The sequence below is a fragment of the Calonectris borealis genome, chromosome 2, assembly GCF_964195595.1.
Source record: "Calonectris borealis chromosome 2, bCalBor7.hap1.2, whole genome shotgun sequence".
Lineage (NCBI taxonomy): Eukaryota > Metazoa > Chordata > Aves > Procellariiformes > Procellariidae > Calonectris > Calonectris borealis.
In genome coordinates this window covers 34,992,550-35,010,215 of record NC_134313.1, presented here as the reverse complement: position 1 = coordinate 35,010,215, position 17,666 = coordinate 34,992,550, and the positions used below count along the sequence as shown (strand labels likewise).

The following is a 17,666-nucleotide window of genomic DNA, read 5'->3' as shown; positions in this document are numbered from 1 at the left end:
TCTGAGAAAGGTAGGTTGTCAAAACTCTGCTCATAGACAATTACATTTTCTGATTTGCAGATCTTATCAATGTCATGGTTTAACCCCAGCTAGCAACTAAGCACCACACAGCTGCTCGCTCACTCCCCCCACAATGGGTTGGGGGAGAGAATCAGAAGGGTAAAAGTGAGAAAACTCATGGGTTGAGATAAAGACAGTTTAATAGGGAAAGCAAAAGGCGCGCACGCAAGCAAAGCAAAACAAGGAATTCATTCACATCGGCAGGCAGGTGTTCAGCCATCTCCAGGAAAGCAGGGCTCCATCACGTGTAGCGGTTACTTGGGAAGACAAATGCCATCACTCCGAACGTCCCCCCCCTCCTTCTTCTTCGACCAGCCTTATATGCTGAGCATGACGTCATATGGTATGGAATAGCCCATTGGCCAACTGGGCCAGCCGTCCCAGCTGCATTCCCTCCCAGCCCCCCGTGCACCTGGCAGGGCATGGGAAGATGAAAAGTCCTTGAGTAGCATAAACATTACTTAGCAACAACTAAAACATCAGTGTGTTATCAACATTATTCTCACATTACATCCAAAACACAGCACTATACCAGTTACTAGGAAGAAAATCAACTCCATCCCAACTGAAATCAGGACAATCAAAGACTTAATGACATTATAAAGTTTCTAATTTGAGAACAGGAGCATCAAATACAAGTGTTCAAATTTGTTTTGATAATATTACTTTCTGTGATATCCTGTAGCATGGTGAAATAGGAATCAGCCATGTGTTTGCTACTTCTAAAAACTTTCTTTTTATCTAAGGATGATATGGTTTCCTTTAATTTCTATAAATACTTGTTGATACTCTTGTTATCTTTGCCAGTTACTTTGAAGATCTTCTGAAAGGATTAGTCTTTTTTTAAGTAATAATGAAGATAAAGGTACAGAGTGTTTAACCATTCCATGATCTGGAAGGTAAGCAGGAACAGAAAAACTTAAACTTAAATCTTAAACTGCACATGAAAGTTTTTTTTTTTTCCTTATGAATTCACATGTCAAAGCCCTCTCCACGTGCTGAATTCTTGTTTACTGTGAGTTAAATTTTTGCATGTGTAGGAGATTAGACTACTGGAGCTGTGGGGTTTTGAGAGGATTTTCCCCAAAAGGAGGGATCTTAAAAAACAAGCAGAGGTGGAAATGCCATGAACAGGTCAGTTACAGATCTGTTTCAACACCTCTCAGGCAAACTAATTTTTCTGTTCAGTTTATACCTTAATTTATGTTTTGTGCAATGAATCACTGGAATAACCCTAACATTTGCATTCCATGACTTTTAAATGTTTAAAATAGAAACCTTCATGTTGAATTGACAAATGGTTTGTATTAATATAAAATTAGATTTAGGAAAATCATTTAATCTATAAATGACATCTGGTATTTACAGCTTTAGAGTCTGATGAAGATAGATGCACTACCTTACATGTTTATAATATTTTGTAAATTTGCAAATGCATATTTAAATTGATTGTATCCCTCTCCCATCCTTCAAATGTCACTGGCCCTCTAAGGACCTAGTCCAAAGCTCACATTCATTAATGGAAAGACTTACAGGCTAAATGTATAACCTAAAATTAAACAGAACCTAAGAACATTCCTGAGCTCTGGAATACTACCCTTTCTACTGTTAAAATGTTAGTGTGTTCCTCAGCATGATTTTGGCCTGTCCCAGCTAGCCTTCAGCTGACTAATTCCTGGATGTAGTTCAGGAATTAGTGTGAGCCAGAGAAAATCTCTAACAGACGTTTTGAGTGCAGCCACCCTGTTCTGGAGGGTGAAAGAGTTTAGTAGTATGGGTGTGGGATGTCCTGTACCACTTGGCCTTCGTGTCTCCTCCTGAGTAGCCACAGTGAAGTCTAAACCAGCAAGTTTGGGGGATTGGGACATCATATATTCTCACAGCCTTGCTCTGTATAGACTTCCTTGCATAGGGCTATGTTCGGATAGGACTGGTCAGGAGCTTTTTTTGGATTTCTTGTTTTGATCATAAAATTAAAAAAATTTTTCATGGGAATGTCCCTTCCAGCCCTAGTAAGTGTAGAATTCCTAGTTAAGAAAGGACACAATTCCACTAAGCCATCCAAGAATAATAATCATTTGGAGTGGAGAGAGTGAGATCCTGGCTTAAAAGAATCAACAACTGGGGAACCGGTAGCCTCCAGCCCATAGAAGTGTTTCTCTGTGAGTTAGTGTGATGGTGTCTGAGATCTCAGTGTGAGGCTGAGGACAGGTGCCAGGATGCTGTTATACTCAGAGAGAGAGTGTCAAGTGGGATCAGATCTTTTTAATTTGAAGCGGCTCTTCTGAGTACCCAGAACACTGGAATCCAATCCCCTTGGCTTGGAAAAACAATGTATTTAAAGACAAATTTTTTTAAAAACTCTGGAATAATTCCACTTCTTTGTATTGTATTCCGTTTTCTGATTCAACTAGCATCTTAAATGTTTTTGATTTTGATTTATTCAGAATCTTGTCTTGAATTTCAAAGAACAACATTTTAAACAACAAGAAAGGTAAGGGTCATATGGATGCTCTCTCTGTGCATATGTGTGTGGTTGTGTATAAATACTCCAGTAAAGGAAAATGAGTATTCTGCAGTAAAGTTACATTTATTAATTATTTCTAGTGTATCAATATTTGTTTCTTCTCTTGACCTTAAATGTGTCTAGATGGAGAAGCAAGGGAGAGTTCATGAAGTTCTTTACATTGGATTACCGTAATTAACTGTCATGTCAGGATTTAATCTATGTAAGTTTAAGCACAATTTGGGCCTTTAATGTTGTTTTACATGAATGCAAAATGCAATTATTTATCATGTTTTCCTTCCTATGCATGTTATGCACAGGAACATACAAAACCTTTACAGTCTTAAACCTATTTGCTCCACAACAAACTGTACTTCTATTACATATTTTCTCAAAAAGATAGAGACAAATATGTAGGCTGCAAGTTCTGAATGAACTACACTTATGACCAAAAGCAGATACCCCCAAGGTACATGTTTGTGTACCTCTTTCATAGTGTGTACTCTCACACAGCAATGAGAATTTTCTTTGGCTATATTCTGGCCAAAAAGCATTTAATGTTTAATGGATCTTTGTCAGAGTGAGAAATAGTCTCAATGCATGAGAGTCAATAGAGTCCCTGAAACCTTCAGTTGTGCTCATAATTTCAGTGGCCAGCATGCTTGCGCATGTATCCCTCAAGTGCCAAGAACAGTCTTCAGCGCTCCAAAAAGACAGTGTCTGGGAGAACGAGTTCATTGCCAATCTGCAGAGCCAGAAAGAGCATGCATTAGGGAAAGGAAGCATGTGTTTTATCTTGCCTATAATGCTGTTGCTCTGTGTAGTTCTCCAGTGCTTTTGTAAGGTTTATGGATAGTCTTGGCCTCTGAAATCATAATGTCTCCAGACACTGCTGCTTCTCAGCTCCTTTGCCAAGACAAAATAAGTCAGAAGAATATTAATGTTAAGACTGGGAATATTCAGGGAACTTCTTCAGGTTGATCAATCTTTTTTTCCAGTAGTTTAAACTCTACCTCTTTTATCCCTATTGAGGAAACCTAGGGAAAACAAGTTTTCTAACTCGAGCAAAATCTGGGTTTTATCAGCTTTAGAAAAAGAAGAACAAATTTTGTTTGTGCAAGCGAATAATCTCTGTAAAGCATATAAGAAATGCTATAGGCATTAAATTTTTCCTTTTCTTCATTTTAGTTCCAGTATTTGTGTCTCTCTTCAATGGTTCTATTCGATTTCTAGTTTTGCTTTTCATCTTACTTTTCTCCACATTTTATTTAAAAATTTATTTTCTCTTTTTCTTATCTCAGCTTGTCCCATTGGGATTCTGCAGCCTGTCCTGGCCCAGTTTAACTTTCACTCACACAGCTTTGAAACTGGTTGAAAATGGACTAAAATAATCATCTGTTGCTGGTTAAAATGTGACTGTTAATTTCATACTCATTATGTATGTTGTGTACAGACGTATATATCTGGACACTGTGTGACATGATCTTTTGGTCTCTCTTTCCTGCTACCTCTGACCCTGCCTATACAATGCCTGCTTCACAACATCATCTGCTGTGAGCAAGAATGAACTTCCTTGGGTAGCAGAATATCAGTTTCATGCAGCATAGATGAGAATGCGGTTGTCTCATTTAAATAATACCCCATAATGAGATGCTCTTTGAGGAAGCAAGGGAAAAATAAAGCTGTGTCTGTAAGTTTTTAGCCAGAGACCATTTTATGTTTGATAAACAGAAACTGTAAGGAAATGCCATGTATTTGGAGTACTTTTGCCATGGTTAACAGATTTTAAGTTCTTTACACAATTCTGAAAATATGTCTAAAGCAACTCAGAGATACAAAATATTTCCATATCGCTACTGACAAAAGGAATCTTGAAAAGGAAAAGCAAGCAGTTATCAAAGATCAAAAAAGACACCTGAAATCATCATTGTAAATATCACTAACAACCAATTAATGATATCTGAAATAAATGTGCATAAAGGAAAACAATATAGAAATGAAATAAAATGCAGCTAATACACCCAAAATTGTAAAATTGTTTTAAGAAGTGCCTTTCTCATTACAGCTGAATGTGATTTTCCAGATAGAGGCATTGTAATATGACCCTGTCTGCTGTTCTGTGTGTACAATAAAGCAAGCAAAATTAATCCCTTCCCCTGATGACCTCTAGAAATGAAAACCCATTATAGTAATAATATTTGTACTTAGGTCTTGATGTTTTTGTGCTGAATCTGAATGCCATGAAATGATTGTATACAGTGGCTGATGAGGACACATGTACAGATAATTACATAAATAATCCTCCTTATATAGGTGCAAGGTGACTTTTTAGATCTGGTATGGAAACTAGTTGCAGCCTAATAAAACTTGTAATCATTTTCTTTACTGCTAAGGCCTGAATCTTATTATGTTGAAAGGTCTATTAGGAATGTTTCCCTTTTTAACATGGAATGTATGTAACTGGATCTTGTGCACAATTTTCCTGTTTCTAAAACTTGAATTAAGCATTGAAATTTCTGCCTAAGTTTCTGGTTTTGGTGTTTGCCAAAGTATATATGGTATCAAATACTATAATACGTCTTTGTTACCAGTCTGCAGTTCAGTTAGCAAACCCCACTTAAAGGGTAAAAGATCTTTTAAAAAACAACATTATTTAGCTTGGAACAGGAATCAATACTTCATATGATATGGTAATGAAACGCAGACTTTGTAACATATTGATGGACACTGAGAAAGTGTGTGTGGTGAGAGGAGTGGGTGTATTTGTGTGCATGTTGGAGGGACCACAATAGTATTAATAGCCTGTAAAGGAGGTTTCTGACATTTGGTAAACACATGAGTACGACACAGAGCACAATAGGAACTACAGTTCAGAAACAATGTTCCGTACATTACTCTGGAACGCCATTAAATACATGTAAGCTTTCTTCTGTCAGCATTTGTATTTTCACAGGATGTAGTAGCAAAGCATTAGCTTTGTGGAAAAGGAAGGCTAAAAAGACATCCACGTATTGTTTTACTATTTTGCTTTACTTTGAATATTTATGTATCTTTCTGATGTGGGCCATATATCCAAGCTGGTTCGGTTTTGCGCAAACAGTCTGGCTTTCTATTTGTCTAAGTGGTAATAAATTCCCATTGATCAGGGCTTAGTGGAAATTGAACACCCTCCATGTGCCTCAGCCAGGGAGGCTGCTCCCAGCAGACTCTTGCTCGCGTTTAAAAGCCCACTGGAATGTTTCGGAATGGTTGGTGTTGCTGCATATTACTTCGCAATGTCAATACCAGAAGGCCTATTGATTTGGATCCCTTTCTTTAAATAAAAGAAATGATTTAGTATTTGAAAATAGTAAAAATGGCCACCTGGTGTAAAAATAACACTACCTCGTCTCTCTTTCTTAGGCTGTCAGCTTGGGAAAACCTTGGATTATTGCACACTGTTATTATTTATTTTAAAAAAACGTATACCGTGTCTTGTACTTTCAATATATTGATTGTAAAGGCTTATATTTGTAGCCTTCTGCTAAAGAATAAAACTTGAATTTATTAATTGCATTTTATTTTAGATCAAGATTAGGGTGATTTCTTTTAAGCAGTGTGTATAGGGTTTTTTAAGAGGATGACCTGAGAAAGATACAGATATGTGCGAGACTTATCAGTCTTTCAGACCTGTACTTCTCCGTGACGGTCAAGCACCACTGGCAGAGGAGGTGTGGAGAGATCTCTTTCTAACGGTGATTTCCATACGAGTGTCGGTAGACTGCTAAAAAGTGAGAGAGAGAGAAGCTATGAAAGCAAAAAGGACAGATATGTAATGGGAGGCAATATATGCTATGCCAGTATCTGTACACATGAAACACTTTCTAATTAGTAAATATCTAAATCAGCTGCTTAAATCCATATTATAAGGAACTAGAAGTCACGATTCATCTGTATGAAATAAAGATTGCCAATAAAGAGGGTGTGGTTTGTTTTGGGGGGATTGTTTTTTTTTTTCTCAAGAGGTTAGGATGGCTGGAACTCAGCCCCATATCAAAGTGTGCCATGTGTCAGGGAGGTTCTTTATTCTCTACAGCAGTAGCTTATTATCTAAAAGTATTTTCAGTATTTTCACCCGGATTGTTTCCCACCCCTTCTTTTCAGTTCCATGTTCCTTTGCCTGATGCTTCAGGATCCTACCTAATACTTCCTCACCCCACCTAAAAGCTTTGCATATATGACCTACGGTCAGTGGGTGATGAAGCCTATTGAAGGGATGCAGCTCCTTGGGTGGGCTGGGAAGATGTGACACTACTTCTTCCTGGACATTCCTCTTTGCCGTCCTTCTTGAGCTCTACCACACTGAGGATCCATTTTGAAATCCTAGTGCTATTCTATAAAAATAATGCAGCTTTCTCTCCTAGCTTAAAATGTGTTTTTTTCAGGAACGACATCACTCATGCACAGCCTGTTAAATGAACACTTGTATTCAAATAACTTACTGATTATGCAAAACAACTCTGCCTGTTACGGTACACATTCAGTACAGAAAATTGCTCTGTTAGTTAGACTGCTTTTCCCGTCACAATGAAACATACATCTGCTTACAGCTAAAAGTCCAAGGGCCTGATTTACTAAAAATTAGTGATCCATCAGATTGATGGGCAATCTGCACTCTTGGTGCCTTGAAATTTCTTGCATCAGTCACCAAATCATGATTTACTAATAGGGTTTCAGGGCTTGCAAAATAGCACAACTCTAACCACATATTAATATTTAATCTGGCATTTTAAGTGCACCTAACAAAAGACCCCAGAGCTGCTGACAGGACCCTAAATTGTGAATTTCTTAAAAAGGAATTGAGTATTTCCATAGTGGTTTCATGTGGAAATCTGAAAAAAAAAGAAATATATGAGTTAAGCCGTGCTCATGAACTTACAAGCTTCTGACTATATTTTCTTGAAAAACTGTTTATAGTTTGTTTTTTTGTAGTCTGGCTTCATTAACACATGACAAAGCTTCCTTTGGTAGTTTCACTGTCCACAGCTCATGATGGCAGAGAAATTTCAAAACTCATTTCTATATTGTGTGCAATTAAACAGGGTGTTCTTTAAATACTTAATCCACTTGGCAACTCCAGAAAGGTGCTAAATGAGGGTAAAAATAACGTATAAATCACAAAGACCTCTTTATTATCATGAAATTTAGTAATTGAATCTGCACAGACATAGTAAATTGGGCCCTCTGTGTTTTGTATAACATTTTTAAATAACCAAGATAGATAGGCAAGAAACTGAATTACGTATAGATAGTGTTTCATGGCTTAAACAGAGCAAGAGAGTGAGTTAATAAACAACTTCTCCTGCTGCTGTCAGATGAATATTCTAATTTTACAAAACGAATATAGTGCATGTCTAGAAAAGGGTTTATTTGTTTCTTCAATTTTCATATGCCATAATTTATGAAAGATGGTCCCAACACCACCTGTAATAACAGAATGTTTGTTAGTGTGCAAATGAGGGTTATAAATGACGTTGCTTATCTATGGAACAAAACACAAAAGACAACTTATTAGCAAAAGACAAATTGCTCAGCAAGTTTCGATGAGCTGCTATGTTTGCCATGAAAAAAAAACCTTTTATTTGCACAGATCAATGCTTTTATAATCCATTTAAAATAATATACTTGCCACTAGGTGGCTATTTCTGATCAGATCATTTTACCATTTTAATTACATTTTTAATATCCTGGCTGCATAAACAAAGATAAATTACAAGCCTTGCACAATCTGGCTGCTAGCTCAGGCACAATCTGTAATAATATCAGCTTTTGTTTGTGCCTCCTCTAATTAGATTCTGAAATCTAGGCTTTATCAATCAATAATTTTAATTTCAGAATTGCCTTTTGATCTTACATTTCATGTTTGTTTGCAGAAAATGATCAGTAGGACAAAGCTGATAATTTATGCAGAAACAATCTCTCAGCAGAGTTACAAGCGCATTCCTAGCCATCAACACAACCCGGCAGACTAAGCTTGACACAGGTCTAATTAGCATGCAGATATGTGTCGCCTCATTGGCAATTCAAATTGCTTTTTTATAATGTACCTCAAATTGTGCTACTCAAACATTGTATTTGATTTCCAAACCCCCCTGGGCATCCCATAATGTCTCCCTTCATCCTGGGTACGAAGCATTTATTGAACAATCTGCTTCGACCCTGGCTATCTTTTCGAAAACACCCAAACATCGTAACCGTGGGACCCGCTTTTCCTGCTCGCCAGACAGCAACTTGTTCTTCTGCGGAGCGCCGGGTGCCACGTCCGTAGGTTTAGCGATGATATGTTACCTTGCGAGCTCCTGCTCCCACGGTGGCTGCTCTATAGAGGGCTTCGTTCCTGTGCCACTCATTTAAAAAGGGGGAGGATGTCTACAGAGCACACATTAATATGCGGCACATAACCACGTCTCTGAATGCCAGCCTTCCATTCTTCATTAAACAAAATGGCTGGATTGCAGTGATTGTTTTCCTCTCCACACGCGCGCGCGCGCACAGGCACACACACCACGCACGCAGGCACATACCCACACACCCCCCACACGCACTCCGGCTTTCTCTCTTGTTCTCCCTCACGCACACGCACGCACTTTCCCCCACGCACACAAACGCGCACACACACACGCCACATTCCCTGCCGTAGCGTGTCGTTGTCAGCGTGGTGAGTTATGTGCTAAAAGTTGTCTGCGGCACGCGTGACACGCGAGGAGATTCCTGCCAACGTCAGGGCCCTTTTTTGCCATGCAGCAACAAGTGGCAGAATCAATGGTGTACAGTTATTCAGCAATGTAATTCATTTCACTGGCTTTGGCTCCTAGCCAGATCCGCCATCTGTCTCTTGCTCTCCCTCTCTCTCTCTCTCGCCTGAATTTGTCCTACATTTCGTAATGTTATGTGCTTGCCATCCTTATTCTATGTCAGAGGTACAGCACGAGCCTCACCCCCGTTCCGGCGTGGAGTTCTCTGAGTTCGGTGGCACTTTGGATATTCCACGTCAGTGCCATGGGAAGAAAAGGGTAAGCAAAAAACAGAGGGATAGCTGCAAAGAGAATGGTGCTCTTCTATCCGAAAGCCAGAGCCTCGGCTTTTTATTTAAAGCATTGATATGGATCTGTCTCACATGGGAACTTTTCCTGCTTCATTAGAGTATCTTCGTTTTCTTTATTGGATGCTGGCACTGTACGCCACTGCACAGCTCCGTGGAATGCCTGCTGTTGGATACTTGCAGATCCCTGCCACCAAGCAACCTCCTGCATTGGAAATCGGGTGACTACTCCAGGATCTTATGCGTGCTTGCTGTTTGAAGCTGCAGAAAAGTGAATAATCAATTAAGTATTGATTTCTTGTAAGATTTGGTAAATTTCAAAGGCAGGACAAAGAGGATGGCTTAAGGAAAGCACTGCAGGGACTTGGCGTAAATTAGACAACTAACAGCAGTGCAGAATAAAATAACACCTCAACTGAATATTTCCTTGGAAGAATTAGCACTAGCTATTGGAAGACGATGGTGGATTTAATCAAGACGGCAGGCACGCTTGAGTTTTAACCGTGAACCTGAAAGAGGAGCTAATTATAACCACCTTTTTATATGGAGCTAATTTGACTGAATGGATGCAAATGTGCTTTATTTATGGATGAAGAAGCAAGCCTTACAGCATTGACTTTGGGATCATCGCATATGCTAAGCTTTACAGCTTCTCTAAAAGTCAAGCCTACAGTACATTTTTATTTACTGAGAAGGTATTTATATGCAAGCATAAGCTAGCCGTACAAAAGATTCATCAGAACAATGTACTGTGGCACTGAGGATCTAATTATAATTTTGCAGCATTTCATGTTTTCTCTAATTTGGTGCTTTTCAACCCTTGCTTGTGATGGGTTATAAATGGGACAATAAATGTATGATTTAAACTATTGTGATTTTCATTGTGTAGTTTATTAATCGTACTGTAGTTTTCTTAACGTGTTTCTGAATTATTCAGCAGTAATTTATAATGAAAGAAGCAGAACTGGTGGGGTGGTTTTAAATTCATTTATAATCTTCTTACAGATCTAAATGTACAGGTTCTACCAGCCGATGAGCTCTATAATTACGAAAGAATGTTGAAATTTTCAGATAAATGGGGCACTGGCTTTACAATGGGCACAATATTGTATAATCAGTAAAAGGAGGATTGTTATGTTTTGACTCTGTGGAGACTGGTCTTGGTTAGTTAACTCCTTCTCTGCTGATAATGGTAAGCAAATGTACCTTATAAGAGGAAATAGGGGGGGAATGTAATGTATTAGTTTGATGTTTTGCTAGTCTGAAACCGTAGCATTTTTTTTTTTCCATTTATTTCCATTTCTGTTACTTTTCTTTTCCCTATTTGCTTCTCTGGGTTTTGTCGGTTTTTTTTTTCCTCCTGTCTTGCAATCTACATTCCCTGAGCAACCACAGGAACCAAGTTACATTAAGCTTCAACACAAAGACGATGTAAGAATAATGAATCCTCATTTGCATCGACATTTGTATTCAGATTTGCCAGGCTATAAACTTGGCAGATCAAGCGGAATATTAAGTAGAGGCTTCCATGGTAAATTGTGACTCTTGCAATTACTGAGTCGTTTTTCCTATTTTTTGTGTGTGTGTATTTGTGTGTGTGTGTGTGTGTGTGAGTGTGCGCGCGCATGTGTGTATGTGTGTATGTATGTGCACATCTGTAGTGGCAGGTAAAGTCTCATGACTACTTGATTTCTGAGAAGCACATTGGCCCTCTTTCTCTTTCATATATGATGTCAGTTTATGCAAAATGAAACAGGAATACACCAGCAGTAAGCATTTTAGCTGAAGATATAGTGTGACATATGACTAAAGTATTAACTCCCTTGTCTAGAGACCATGTGAAAGAATTCTTTAAGCGAATAGATAAACAGTATTGCAAAAGCAAAGAGATCTTCTGCATCAGCTGGAGGTTTGATTTCACTGCAAGACAAGTCCAAAGCACAAACTACGAAATAGCACTAAAACTACCTGCTGCATAACACGATACACTGTTTTATTTGTGATGGTGTTAATGCATGCATGTATGTTTCCATTAAAAACTTGGGGCTTGGTACACCTACCATCAGGTCCTCTCCCCTTTGGTTTGGTTGGACTGTCTCCAGCTTTACAGTAGTATGTGTGAGAGCAAAGTTGGCCCTTCTCTTCCAGGGTTGGACATTGAACCTTTTCCTTTGCTGACATTTGCTGAAGAAGAGGTGATCCTAGCTATACATTTCCCTAAGAATTCCTCCCTTCTCTCTCTGGATTTTGTAATTTCAGAATGAATGATTGCAAAAGTGGAAGATTTACCTTATCATTCTCCTTTTTAACTTTGTGTTATTGAAAGTAATTTATGCATGAACTTTGGAAACTTTAAGTTATTGTAACATGGATTATACTACTTCAGAAGCAGTGAAAAATTGCTCAGTCAACAAGTGCTAAAAATGCTCCAAGACTCCCATTTGCTACCATAGATTTTAAAGCAGTTGTCTCGGGACTCCAGCAAAGTTCTCTGGAGGGAACTTGAGAGTGGCAATGAATTAGGAGATGCAGGAAATGATCAGGCATGCAGGAAATGTTTCCAGTGCCGCCTTTTTGTACATAGCCCCTCCCTACCACATACATGAACATAAACCTAGCAAAGAGAATGCCAGTACAGTCCATCACATCTGTTTTCATAATTGTTTATAACAGGCTTCTATGTTAAAGAGATACTATAACAGAGAAAAATCCTGGAATTTTTTCCAGTCCTTCCTAAACAAGTTGAGGGACTGAATTTAAAAACTTAATCTATGGCTTAATCCATTGAAAAGCAAGCTCAATGCAATGACTAAACCCGTGGTAAACAATATTATACTGTATTATTATTGGCTATAATTTCAGCTCAGAAAGTCGTATCAGCTTTGTTTTCTGTAAAAATACACGAAACCATAATACTGTTTGGATTTACTTTTATTTTGTTTTTATGCAGTAATAGGATAATTGATTGTGCAGGGCATGGTCAGTTGTAATGTAGTGTTCACTAAGGGTGGAAAATGATATGCTGCTCATGTAGAACAGTAACCTATGGCAGGCAAAGGCGGCCATGCATCATTATTTGTTTGATATTTTTGAGAAGCTTTAGGACTTGATTCTTTTAATATGGGGGAAAACATGGAATATGATGTCCCCTTCCTTTGAAAGAGTATTCTGGGCTACATTTCCAAAATGGTGCTTAATGTAAAAGGGAAAGGTAGAACTTTCAAGATATGTTTTCATATTCCACTTCCTTATGCACATCATCTTGATGAATTAATATTAAACTTTGTTGTTTGGGTTAGTATTTGTACATGCCATGAATTGTTTTGGAAATTTACTGTAAAACAGCTAACAAAGTGGTCCTTTTCTGAGAAGGGAAAAACAAAATGATGTCTCATTATCTTTCTGGAAAAAAAAAAATCCGGTGGAAAAGAAGGCTTGAAATTTAAGTTACAAATCCATAGAGAATAACACATTAATAAACTGTAATGTTTTTGCTGGACATGCATTTACAGCAGTCATTCACTAAAGTGAATCCTTTGAAAAATTAATTCCTGTTGGGTTGTTTTTGTCCTATTTCCCCAACTTTTTGCTGTCTATGACTATAAAACCCCAAGAAAGAAGAGATGAATGAAGCTCCAAATACATTCATCATATTCACTGACGAAAAGATAAAAACACCTGGCATAAAGGAAGGTGTGAAGCTAATATTTCCTGGGAGAAGCTCCAGTCTGTTCTCTGGTCTTTTATGTGTACTGTGTTGTTGCATAAAATACTGGAGTGCTATTCATAACAAAAATGTACTGTGTGGTGGATATTCACCATCACCGGACAGAGTGTAGCACAGTCAGCCCAGGCACAGCATACAGACGCTTTAGAAGGAAAGCTCAAGGCCTGTTACAACATTTCAGTCTAGCTCACTGTGTTGCTAAAAAATTTAAGATTCCAACAACACAGAGCTCACTATATATAGTAAGGGTCAGATGTGCTGGCCCATAGAATTTAAAGGGAAGCTATAATTTTTTATAATTATTCTTCTGATCGAAGATCCTTTCACATAACCTACTGTTGTGATAAGTATCACTCAAGGGTTGTGTTTCTTACTGGAAGCTTGGTTGTCTATCACTGGTGTGGACTTCATCTTGGGACTGGATTGTAAGCTTTCTGCATCTGCAAGAATATAGTTTCCTAAAGAGTTTTTTCTGCTTACTTTGTGCATGTAACAGCAGTTTGAACTTAGGTAACTTACTGTTTCTGTTATACAGATAGTAAATAATTTCCTCTTCATGTTTTTTGTTTCCTAGACACAAAGGAGACAGAAATTATTTTTAAAAGACGCAAATAGGTAGATATGCAAACCAGGGAGGAGAAGAGATAACAAATTGAGACTGGGAAGTGGCTTTTGCACTGGCTTTTTGTAAATGATAGGAGTTAAAACTTTCTTTCCAAGGTGAAACTTATGTGTTCTCCTGTTTTATCATTCCTTCAGTGGTAAGTCTTTTGAGACACTGTATCTGTAATCTCCAACTGTGCACGCTGCAGTAATTTACAACTAATAATTGTGCAAGATTTTCTAGTTTTGCTAAAGACTTTGCTGGGAAAGTGTAATCCACTGAAATGTGTTATTTGCCCTACTTTGACAGTCCAAGAAAAAGTTCATCTTTTCCTTAATAAAATAAATATGCTTTCAATACCAAGAGCTTTCACATGGCAAAGCTTTTAATTTAATTGCCAGGATTGAGTTAGCTATTTTCAGTTTCAAGCAGTCCTTCGATTACTAAAGACAAAATTGTAATGACTATAAATATTGTGAGATAATGAATAAACTGGATATGCACAAAATTCCCTAAGACCTGAGATCTCTTTCTGTGGTTTGTTACTTACTGCATCTTGTATCAAATTACACTGCAATCCCGTAATTTGTGTTTATATAGCATCTAGCATAATAAGGTTCCAGTTCTGATCAGTATCATAACATAAATAATAATAGAAATGCATTGTTTTAGACAATAGGCAAGCTTTCCAGGGTGGTTGTTTATTTGCATAATCAACACTGTCTCATTTAGTTTAGTGGTTAGTGCTTTTGGCAAAATTCTGTGGTCATTAATTGTGCTTTGAATTTCATTGGGAATTTTGCTTAATGAGAACAGATTTTGATGCAAGGTCAGCTCTCTGAAAACCATACCGACCCACACTTCATTATTGTCACAGTGAGTCATATAGCAAGCAACGTGGAAATCACTTTACTCTTCACCGAACTTGGCCAACTCTAGGGCTGAATTCAACACTTGGGTAACAAAACTCAGCAACTGAACACAGGGGAAGACTGAGGAAAAAAAAATCTAATTTCTGAATTTTAGATTACAGTACAGAGGTGAGAGGGGGGGGAAGTTTCTGTGAAATGAACAAGGGAATACTGGATGTTGATAAAACATGTACAAGGAGATGAGAAATTAAATAATATTTTTACTGTTAACCTGATGTCTGTAGTTAAAAGAAAGAACAAGAAGCAGAACAGAAATTCCAGTCATTACAACTTGCAACGTATAACTACCAGTTTCTCCTGGATCCGTAATTTATGTTGGAACCTGCAATGAATCATGCTACATAGAAGTGGTCCTAAGCTGCAGAAGATAAATCTAATGACACATCAGCTATTACTAATTTAGGGCTGCCTGCTTCTGCTCTCGGTAATGTAAGCGGGAGTTTTTCTGTGGACTACATTGGGAGCTGTATTTGGTCTTATTCACAACGCACTGAAGTTACTTGTGCTATACTATGCCACAGTCATAAACACTGAATAGGAGGTGGCATTTTAAATATCTGAAATATTCTGAGACGTGTTTATGGGACCATATTCAGTTTAAAGTTTGCTTACCCTGCTCTAAGCATTTTCCTATTAATAGTTAACATAGTAGTTTATCAAAGTAGCTTAGAAAAGTATTCGATTTTTCCTTTCAGCAAAATTGAAGTTTTTGCATAATGAATTCTCTATATAACAAATAAAATTTCCTGAAAAGCACTCTACACTTTTTAAACCATTGTAGTCCTTCTTATAAAATATAAATAAAATGCTGCAAAAGAGAGGTTAAAAAGGGTCCAGCTATGAAATTTGTTTTCTTCACCTTACATTTCTCAAATTCATGTTAGCTTTCCTTGGGTTGACAAGTGCATTTGTGTCCCAGCCAGCCAGTAAATTCCCTCCTGAAAATCCTTGTAGCCAGAATGACCCTGGTGAATCTTGGATCCACAGTAAAAACATGGGGATGAACTGGTATCCCACTGACATCTTTCAGAATCTTCTTGACAATTAGCAAGCCCAGTATACCAAAAAATAGAAAGGTAGGTTATGGTGAAGCTGTTGGGACATCTAAGTTTGGGGGGAAAACAGGAAAAGTCAAGAAGGCAGACTTTTGCATGTGTGGTTGCATCATAGGAGATGTACCAGGCAACGCTGGCAGAAAGGAACTTCCCCCATAGACCCACTTACACACAACAGGTAGAAGGAGACAGCACTCTTCTAGGAAAGTATTAGCAAAATGCAAGAATACATAGAACTTTACAGCACAGGGAAACATTATTTACACTGTTTAAACAGTGGAGTTATTTTAGAAAAAAAGGACAAAGTGCTTTCTAGAATCAACAATTGAGTTTTTTACTCTCTGTTTTCATAGCTTCTTAAAATTTTCTAACTAAATACTTTGTTCTACACTTTCAGCAATATTGTGTATGATCTTTAAGCTCCTACCATCAAAATGGTTTTCCATTTCTTATACATACTACTTCAAGAGCCCGTCTCATATATAATGACTAGTACTATCTGGATGACCTGCTGAAAGCATTGCAGAGTTTCTCAGCAGGATCAAAGTTAAAAACAGAAAGAAGTTGTAATCTTCCTGATTATTTACAGGAAGATCATGAGTTCAGGGAGAAGGTTGTCTTGTTCTCAATAAAATTGGAGGATTGTGAAAAAAAAATGCTTAGCATCCTATGGGGGTTTTTAACAAAGTCATCCACTAGTTTTGTCTCAGCTATGGATTCCAATCTTTTGTTCAGTCATTTTTTTCCAAATGAATCTAAGTTCTGGTGTTCCTTATTACTTGCATTTTCTTTCCAATTTATGCTTTAATCTAATTCTACATCAGGACACTTCCAGATGTTTACTCCTGTGAAGCGTTGAGCATCTTACGCATATTCAGATCCTCTGACCTCAGCACCACATAGGTTTTGTTCAGAATACCTTATTATTTCTTGAAGACTCAGTTAGCATATTCTGTGTCATTAAAAATGGAGTTCAAGGATGGTGATTCCTAAGTTTTGCTTTCATTGGCATTTTGCGTTAAAGAAAAAATAAACTGTTTTTTTAAGCTAAATCCAAGATTTTGAGGCTGGACATATATGTGGGATTTTTTTCAGATTAGGAGTGCCCGTTTCAAAGGGACATGAGTGACAGCACTTACTAAAATCAGGCCTCTGTCTTAGCTGTGAAAAATGGCAGTCTCCAATCTTTAACTTACCTTTTGAAAATATTAACTTCAGTTAATGGTGCATTTTAGACGGCATGTCTTATTTCTTTAAAAAAAAAAACATCATTCATGCTGAATTTATCTAACCCAAAAACCAAAAAAAAAACCCAAACTGGTTTTAATGTTCATTTTACAGTAACTATGTATTCATGTACGATTACAGCTAAGATTTCTATTACCCAGGCTGTTAGTATGGTAGGAAATGCAGTGCAGAGAAACATAGTAGAGAGAGTTCTTGTTTCTGCCCCTGAAAGGGCAATACTGGACAGAGCTAGCTTGAGCAGTGTTATAGCCAATACAAAAAGGGAGGAGTTTCTTCCATTCAAAAGAAGAAAAAATATTATCTTTTTATTATCAAATCATTTAGAAAAGAAACCACAGGTGGGAATCCTGAAAGCTTACATGAGTCAGAAAGGTCAAAAACCAATTTCTGACTTGTTGAAGACACCCTCCTGATTCTTTGAAGTGTGATTTTTTTTTTTCTTTTTTTTTTTTT

General features: G+C 37.6%; 1 long non-coding RNA gene across 1 annotated transcript in view; it reads right to left on the bottom strand.

The window, feature by feature from the left end:
• LOC142078169 (uncharacterized) overlaps positions 1 to 9,781 on the bottom strand; it is a 47,425-nt gene extending 37,644 nt beyond the window's left edge. Inside the window, exons 1-4 of the long non-coding RNA XR_012672145.1 lie at positions 8,894 to 9,781; positions 6,792 to 7,437; positions 6,204 to 6,329; positions 257 to 4,526 (exon numbers count right to left, since the gene is read on the bottom strand). This is a non-coding gene — a long non-coding RNA (uncharacterized LOC142078169). The remainder of the gene's footprint in view (positions 1 to 256; positions 4,527 to 6,203; positions 6,330 to 6,791; positions 7,438 to 8,893) is intronic.
• Between the last annotated feature and the right edge of the window lie 7,885 nt (positions 9,782 to 17,666).